Source organism: Pogoniulus pusillus, chromosome 9 (genome assembly GCF_015220805.1).
Source record: "Pogoniulus pusillus isolate bPogPus1 chromosome 9, bPogPus1.pri, whole genome shotgun sequence".
NCBI classification, from domain to species: domain Eukaryota; kingdom Metazoa; phylum Chordata; class Aves; order Piciformes; family Lybiidae; genus Pogoniulus; species Pogoniulus pusillus.
In genome coordinates this window covers 20,173,847-20,183,213 of record NC_087272.1, presented here as the reverse complement: position 1 = coordinate 20,183,213, position 9,367 = coordinate 20,173,847, and the positions used below count along the sequence as shown (strand labels likewise).

The window sequence follows — 9,367 nt, the reverse complement described above, 5'->3', positions numbered from 1 at the left end:
TCCAGTAAACAGGTTTGCTAAAGCTTTGCGTGTAACCATTTTAAAGACATACCTCTGTGTGTGGTGTTCAATTTAAGATGTGAATAACTATTTTTCATATTGGGCAACCTGAGTCTGTTTCTCTTCAACAGCAGAAGAATGACTGTTAAAAAATAATTGACTCTGAGATTCAGACATGCTCTCATACAAGCACAATTCATTTATATGATGGCAGAGTTAATAGAAAATAAAAAGACAAGGGAAATTTTTTGTTGGAGTAAAACCAAGAAACAGCTCACCAATTCTTCCAGTTCACTGCACTCATGCAACTCCTCCAAAAATCCATGGGGTTCTACCAGCACAAAAAAGATGAAAATGTCATTCATTGTAAACAAAATCTGTTTAGATTTTGGCAGATCTCAGAGGGAGAAAATTCCCTGTGGATCTTTATTATTCTTAGCAATGAGTTGCAAGATACTACCTGATGCTGCACATGAAGAAAACATATCCAGGAATTATATTTTTGAAATTAAAGTTTCACATTTATATTAACAAAATCAACAATTTAAAGTAACAAAAGCTCACAACACAATAGAAATAAAATAGTGTTAGAGTCACTACCTATATAAAGCTTTCTGCAGCACAGGTTGCGCAATAAGCCTGTAATCAGGCATGACTGCAGTATCTAGCAAATAAAAATGCATTGTGAAATGAAGCATTAAAATATTTGCTTAATCTTATTAAGAATAATTAAACAAGGATTTTCCAAACCAAATAAATATTTTATCCAGACTATGTAGTTATTTTATTTATATATATATATATATATATATATATATATATATATATATAAACAATCTTATTTTTATTAGATAGCATGTTGTAGAAGAAAACATTTGAAATGTTTACAGAAGACAGAGAATTTGCCTAGTCATTTGATGATTCCCATTTCTTGCATAGAGAAAGAGAAGAGGCATAGAAATGTTTTTGTCATATCTTTTCTGGAGGCTGAACTAAGTGAAATATATGTACTGTCTATAAAACTGAGACTGCTTACTCCTCCTTACAGAATACAATTGTCATGAACAAAAAAGATCATCCACTTGAACATCTGAGTAACAAGTAGCAAGGCAAAATTTCAGGAAGACAAATATTCAGGGGCTGTCTAGGAAAAATAAAGAGAGCACAGTATGTTTATTGAATTTGGTATGGGGCAGGTGCATTCAATTCGTAGACTGGAGAGATACAGAAGCAACTGTGTCTTAACAAGTCCAAATGTTTTAGTGCTCCTCTCCGTCACACACATTCTACATTTCCACGATTCCTTTGATTTCTGTGTAGGTGTTCAATTTATGGTCATGTGAAAAACTAACATCAGACCTGTTTTGTCTCAATAGTTGAATATGGAGAAGATCAGTTTATACTCTGATTTTATGTAAATGGCTCTGTCACTAGACACAAAAATGGGTTAAAATTATTATTCTGAATTTCTTCATTAGAGAATTTTCAACGGGGAGCACTTCCTGAAATTACTTACTAGACAAAGCTGAGATATGAGATTGTCTACCTAAGCCATCTCAGCACTTCACAAGCTTCTCAATATCACCCACATTCTCAAATTCAAAATGCACAGGGCTAGTCGTAAATACTATTCCAGTAAGATTTGATCCTGCTCCCATCAAAGGCACTTTTCTTCTATTGATTCCAAAGAAATAATTGCCAAACCACTGTGACAAGTGGTACTATTTTATTGTACAATATTACAGCAGCCCAAGTTGTGCTATGATCTACTGGCACTCGGTAGCCTTTCATTCTCTGCCAGCATAGCTAATTCTGGAAACCATGTGAGATGTGACTACAAGGATTGAACCGCCTGTGCACTTGGCATTGCTTCTACCTTTTTTTTTTCACACTCTATTTCCCACTGAGAAAACAAACAAGCAAACAGGCATTTTCAGTTCATAACGTAATAAAAATGATTGTACAAGCTCAAGCAACAAGATAAGCTGATTATTTTCCCTGTTGGTTCAAGTGTCAGCCTGTTTTTCAGCTGCTATCAAGCACACCTGATGCCCCATTATATCTATTACGTAAGGAAATGTTTCAGTACACGAAAGAAAACGTGCACATTTTTCTCATACTTTGAAATCACCAAAGAACTTTTCATGATAGCTGTTTACATCCACTGCAGTTCACACTAAAGTTCTCTTTAAAGTTCCCCTTATCATCTTTTTCTTTCAAGCTTATGTACATTTCAAATTTATGATATCTCTAAGAGTAACAGATGTTTAAATCATGTTTTTTTCATGATCACTTCGGCCTGCTCTCCATTTTGCTGAAAAAATGTACTTCAGTGGCTGAAAAGCAATATGCTTAATGCTGTGCACTCATGACACGAAGAAAATATATTTCTTTTATTCACTTTTCATAATTTGTTTACCTCCTAGGATGCCTATCTCAAGGATCTTGCTTAAATGTAAATACTGAGTGCTACTGTGCAATTACCTCAACTGCAACACCATTTCCTTTAAAAAGCACTGTTTTACATTAGGTCATGGGCAAAAATTTTTCTTCCAGATTCTCCTCTTGCCACTCCATAACCTCCAATTTTTTCCTCCTGATGCAGTATTTTGCTTGTACTAATTATCCCTTCTGTCATCTATAGGAACTTTCAATACTCCTGTTTTAGTAAAATCTACAGTTCATATTAGATTTTAAAGTATTTCTAGATATGCAACTGTTTTTCAAGCCACAGACTCAATACAGCTTTTTGTTTACTACCGTAAAGAAATGGCATCAAGCTGAGACAATCCAATGTTAGGCTGGAGTGAGTACATGGCTGAGTGAGCAGTATCATGCCCTCAGCTAGGCTGCTGTAGATGATGTGGGTGCCTTCTGTTCTGTCACTGGAATTTAGTGGAAAATGTGTGCCTCAGCCAGGGGCCAAGCAATCAGCCAAACGTGGCACTGGCTGCAGCCGAGATGACCTGTTCATTTGGCTGCAGAAGAAGAGCTCTACTGCATACAGCAGTGCTTTGAAACATCTGTACCATTGCACAGCTTTTGGTGGGTTGTTAAACAGAGTAAGTAAAGGTCCTCATGTGTTAGAAAGCCAAGACAAACCAGACAAATGCAAATGCAATTATTTTCCATTGCTGTTCTTTATCAGTTGTCACTTTGGCAGCTCTCAGCAGCATGGAAGGGAGCTGTCACTTGCAATCCTCTATTACAGACTGCAAAAGTGACTTCTTTGTGTTTTTCTCTTACTATGCAGTTTAAAGGACATCTGATAGATATAAACATGGTCATGGACATGAATAAGTCCACGGAGGTCTCTTCCAACACCTAACATTCTGTGCTTCTATTTTCTGAAGACTGCATATGATTTCAGGGGTATTTGACAGAGAAAATGATCTGCTATCCAATATTAACTTATTTATTCTTGTTTATAGTTAGCACTGGACATGCATTCAACAGACAAGATACTAGATATTACTAGACATCATCTACTGGCTATGTTACTACATATTGACAAACACTACTCATGCAAGTATTCTGACCTGTTTAAACAATATATTTTAATATATTTTGCAAGACAAGAGAGTTTCTGACTTCTCATTTCATTATCTTGATGAATTTTAATCTGAAAAGAAAATCAAAATAGTGAAAGTTCTAAAAGACTTCACCTGAGGCATTTTTAGCAAATAGGTAAATTCCTCTTCTGAAATGTGAAGACTGTCAATGTTTTTTTCCTAAGTAAGATAAACTCAGTGCAGAAGGTCAGAACAAACTTACTTCTCATTTAAACAGTACACAGATCTTTGGCTGACTTTGCCTAGAAGTAAATTTCATCTTAGATGCAGATATCACTTACTTCATTAAATAGGGTATTGGCCCACTTTCAGAAGCCCCAGAGACAAATTTAAACACAAGTGAACTCAGGAGAGAACAATCATTATGAAAACTAATGCTGCATTGTTTCTTTCAGATCAAAGGAAAAGACAAATAATTGAACCTACTCCTACAGATTTTCCCTGGCAAACTTGTACAATGTAGAGCATTGTGGAGTTTTGTAGTGTTTTAACTTTAAAATAATGGAAATAACTCTTAAAAACAATTAAAGCAGTTTTAGTATTTCACTCATTCATTACTGAAATTAACAAGTTATCTGTTATAGCAGAATGCTTTGACTTTCTCCTAGATTCAGACTATACGCTGCTCTAAATGATAAGCATTGTTCCAAGCATAACACAAACTGGGTAGAAGCAGAGCTTGTTTTGTAAACTAAGTTCAGGCCTTCTGAGGAAATAGCTTTCATGGGGTTTCTCTTTCCTTTGTTGAGGATATATGGGTCTATGGGCTGTTTTTATCTGGATGAGGTGTTTCAGAATTCTGCAATTTGAAATGCCCACAGAAAGGTTAGCTGAACAACTTTAACCTTTGACATTAAGAAGGTATAAACATCACATAAATACTATCTGACATATAAACATAAGATGACTGAGTAATAAAACTGATCTGACTGTATCGTAGACTCTGGAAGAGGAATATGAATTGACTATAATAGAATAAAATATCATTCATTTTCCATATATTATAGTGATTAACTGTCCTGGTAGGGCATAAATCCTGCCAGGCCAGTTTAACCCTTGCTCTCCTCCTCCTGTTGCAGATCCAGGAAGTTGAGTAGAATGAGCACACAATGGAGGGTTTGGCCCCACCAAAGCCTTGAGGGCTAGGGGCTTAGCACCATGTGTCAGGTGTCTTGTGCTGCCCCTCAATGTGCCTGCATGGTCACACGAAGCATGAAGCTTTGAATTCATTGGCCAGAACAATGATGCTAGCAACTATTGGCCAGTTTCATTTCCAAAATGATGTATTTAATGGCATGGGGGTGATTTAGAAACTGCACCTTTCTGCACTGACCCTTCACTGGGAGCAGCATCTCATTGGTGGCTCATTAACTGGGAATCATAGTGTCCACATGTTTGCAGCTTGCATTAGCTCAGCAGCAGCAACTCAGTTCTCCTCTCCTTCCCGCTGCCTAAAATATTTTGCATTTTACCCTGGGATCATTATCCTGGGTTTTGGAAGTGTCTTTGTACAGGAAACATACTCAGAGAACAAAGCATTGTGAGTACATATGCTGGAGTTAGTGCTAAGATTCAATAAGCATAGTCAGACTTTTTCCTGTTTTCGTGTTCCTATTTTCCAAGTTCTGATTGATTAAAATGTTTAATTCTGTGTTTATAAATAATCTTTGTGCAACTGCTTCCTGTCAACTGAAAATACAAAGAATCTCAGGGAATTGTTCTGATTTTTAAAATAGTAATGATAAAAATAATATTCATGCCTAAATTAATATTCATAATTCATAACAGATTATTAATTTTCAACACATTAAATAGTTGTACGAATATCAACTGGACGCAGAAATGTTACTAATAAATTGAAAGCCATTTCATTAAAATGTAATATGTGTTTTACTTTCATTAGGAGACCAATTTAAACACTAAAATGCAATTATTTTACTTTGAAGTAGAGAAGGCTTCATACTTCACTTTGAAATAATCAGTGTTTCTTTCACTGTTTGCTGCCAAAATAAAGCTACTATGGCCTAAGTTAAATAAGCTTTCACTAAGGAAAATTAAAAGTGTCATGTAAGAATTACTTACTTTGTCTGTAGTCCTTACATTACTCTGTAGTTGAAAAATGGCTCATCATAATTTTCAAACATAAAAAATTGAATTTTTTTTCAAACTCCTTTGCTCCTACAGGCAAAAAAAAAAGAAGAAAAAAAGTCATTGTGTATCTCATGTGCTCAATTACAAATTTATTACCTCTACAAGTGTTTTGCAATGTTTGGTCTTGCTGGGGTATCTAACAAATTAGTTTCAGTTACTGTAAATCTAAAGAAAATTCTACCCAGCTTCACAGCACAGGGTTACACAGAGTTATCCATCTTCCTCTGTGCTGAATTGTCTCCCAAATTTGCCTTTAATCTGTAGCATTTATTTGGGTTCATAAACTAGGATCAGTCTTTGCGAACTGCTTTTACATCCTATATTGAGAGTTACTCTTTACTGCTTTCAAGGCTGTTTTGGGAACAGCAAATGGATGTTCCAAATGTCAGTAAATTATGCAGTGCAATCGCATGCAGGTCCTAGAAATGAGTGCCCATATCCTACCCCCATACAGCATGCAGAGAGTTGGTTGCATCTGGTTTTGTGTGTAAAGCAGTTCTATAGGACTTGCTGCTGTAACATCCTTCTAGCACAGTTCACACACTGGTTGCATATTGAAATTTTTCACGGTTTGCTTGCAACATGCATAGGGAAAATCCATTTGCTTTGAAGATGTAGTTGAAAAATCATATTGACCTCCAGTTATGTCTTCAGCTGATATTCCATTGAGTAACAGATGTGACACCAGCAAGCCTCATGATCTAGCCAACTGCTAGTACTTCCTTTTAAATATTGTCTGGCATAACCAGTCTGCAACATGCAGACCAGTATGATTTACTTGACCAAAGTATGCACATTTGCATTCATAGTGCCATGTCAGATATCCCATGAGTGCTAAGCTATCTCCTGAAAGACAACTGACCTGATGCAAAAGTAGTCTTGCCTGACCATGATTTATGGAGGTGTTAGTTGTAATGGTACTGTTATATATAATAACTTGCAAGAGGTGAGATTTAATATTATGTGCTAACAAGCAAGCCAGCAATGTAACCCTCCCTAGAATTGAGAAAGTGAAACAATCGTCATCCAGATGCGTAGCTGATATTAAGAAAGTCTGACAGATACCAGCATAACCCCCTGAACACTTTGCTGAAGCATACATGACATTTATGCTGTCAGTTGCTAAAATATGACAAATTACTACCTGGAAGGAGGTTGTATGAGAGGAAATGGACTCAAGTTGCACCAGGGAAGGTTTAGGGTATTAGAAGAAACTTCTTTACTGAAAGTATCATCAAACACTGGAATGGGCTCCCCAGAGAAGTAATTGAATCCTCATCCCTGGGGGTGTTTAAAAGACTCAGAGATGTGGTGCTGAGTGACACGGTTTAGCTCCAGACTTGTTAAAGTTAGATAATGGTTAGACTCAATGATCTTAAAGGCCTTTTTCAACCAAAATTATTCTAAAGGCTCCTTTCCACTGATTATAAAGAAGTCTCAAAGAGAGTTCTTAAAAGCTGGGTCAGTTCTCCAGAGGGTGTCATTCCATGGAGCTCTCCAATGCTCTATTTGTGTTAGCTGGAAGTGCCCTGTCAATTACAGGCAGGAAAAAACTGAATTTAATTAACATTCTGTGTCATCTGAAAATATTAAAAGATAACTTCATGCTTTCTGTATCATGTCCTATTTTTTCCACTGTGCCTAGACCAAAACCTTGCTGTTTTAGCCTGATATAGTTTATTTGAAGCTGGAAATGAAATGCCCATTATCGATTACATTTGATTCTTAAATTCCATTTTAAAGGAAATTTAGGATGAAATTCATAAATAAAAGCTAAATTAGGAGCAAAGGACTCTACTTCTTTCTTTCACTATGAAGTTTTCTCTGACTCCTGACTCAATAACAGTCATCTTCCAGCTGTCCTATTTATACACAATCTCTCTATTGACAAAACAGTCTGTCACCAGCTATTTAATGCATTGTGATGATGATTTATATGGTATTAAAACCATCATTGCCCTGTACCCCTCTGGGAAAGTGACTGTTATGAACTATAATACAGTCCTTGTTACACAAAGTGGCTTCTGAAAATAGTGCTGTTGCCTGAATAAAAAATATTCTCCAGTCCTTGCAAACTAGATAGTTTGAGGCAAACTAGAATATTTTACTGAGAAAAATTAAATCATTAGCTGGGAAAAAAAAGGGGGAAAAAAACCAACAGTACCCTGCATCCCTAATTTTTCTGCTGAAAAATGTAACTAGTCAAAATATAGCTAGGACACTCACTTCTCACATGCTTCTCAGCTCTCAGTTCTGTTCCTTCTTTCTGGCAGTCTGGTCTCTGTGGTTGCCTCTGCCTTAAATCTTTAATCCAACCTAACCCTTTTTCCTCTAATCTCCGTGTTATCTTTTTTGACATCTCACCTCAGATCTCTCCATATCTATTGCATCAGATACACGTGGGTTGATCTGGTTATTCCTGAAGAGAGGGAAAGATGGGAGGAGGGTGGAGGATGTTAGGGTCGGGAGCCCTCCTGGCAATCTAATTGTTCTGGGAGGAGCATTGTGTTTCTGTATTACTTTTAACTTTGTATTTAACTGTATCTATTTGTGTGTGTATATGTATATATATGTGCTTGTAAATTGTGATAAGCTATAAATACTGCTTCATTCGTTAACTTCCAGCCAGCTGAGTCTAGTCTGGGTGATTTCATTGTAGGGAGGAGCAGGTAACTCCCAAACCATCACAGTAAATCAGAGTAGTTCACGTTGTTGTGCCTCATTATTCTAATCCCCACATCCCCATTGATTATTCTGTCAAAGGGAAATGTCCAATGTCCTGTTCTGATAAAATTATTGTCCTTTCTAATTAATTTTCTACTCTGACTTGCTTTGCTAAGAGTAATTTCCAGATACCTATTAGTACAAAATATAATCCATGCCAATCCCAGAAAGGTCTCCACATAATAAAGCTTTTCTATCAACATACTAGAGAGGTGTGCTGTCATCTACTGAAATCAAATGTGCTTCATTGGCAGGAGTCTTAATATGCACAGAGCTGGAGGCAATGAACCTTATCCAAGCCCATGTAGGCTAGGTAATGTTGACAGCTGCTGTGTAGCTCCTCCTATTGTACTCCAAGGTTGCTATTTTTGACTGCTGCAAATGCTGTGTATGAATTGGACTGTCTTTAGATACATCAGATCCTAAAGTTATCCTCCATTCAAAAAAAAAATCTCAGACTAAATGTTAACACAGGTCTCACCCTGCCAGTGAAAAAATTTAAGAATTCCATTACTGTAAAAATAAATTAGACTAATACAGCTACAAATATTTTTGTTATTTTAGTGTTACACCCTGGTCAGAGGTTAATACTGCAGTTTTACTCTGCTAAGTTGCAAATAGAGTCAGGTAGTGAAGAAAATTGTAAGGCTGTTAGCAAAGACAAAAACAGACTCAATGAAAATGGAAATAATTCCTATCTTACACAAAAAAAAAAAAATTAAGCTTTGGGGTGTGTTGTGAAACTTCATAAACTGGATAGATCACTCACGTACAGTGAAAAAAATATATTTAAAATATCTCTACATTATATTAAAATAGAAAAAAACAAACCTGTTCTTAATAACAGTTACATGTCCAGATCTTCAACAGTCCCTTCTGTTGCAGAGGGGGGAAATCAGTTGGTGCAAGATGATACTCTA

General features: G+C 36.3%; 1 long non-coding RNA gene across 1 annotated transcript; it reads right to left on the bottom strand.

The window, feature by feature from the left end:
- Positions 1-278: 278 nt before the first annotated feature.
- LOC135178453 (uncharacterized) lies at positions 279-9,367 on the bottom strand. Its single transcript, XR_010303539.1, has 3 exons — positions 9,279-9,367; positions 5,655-5,750; positions 279-331 (listed from the first exon to the last, which is right to left on the bottom strand). It is a non-coding gene; the product is annotated as an uncharacterized LOC135178453 (long non-coding RNA).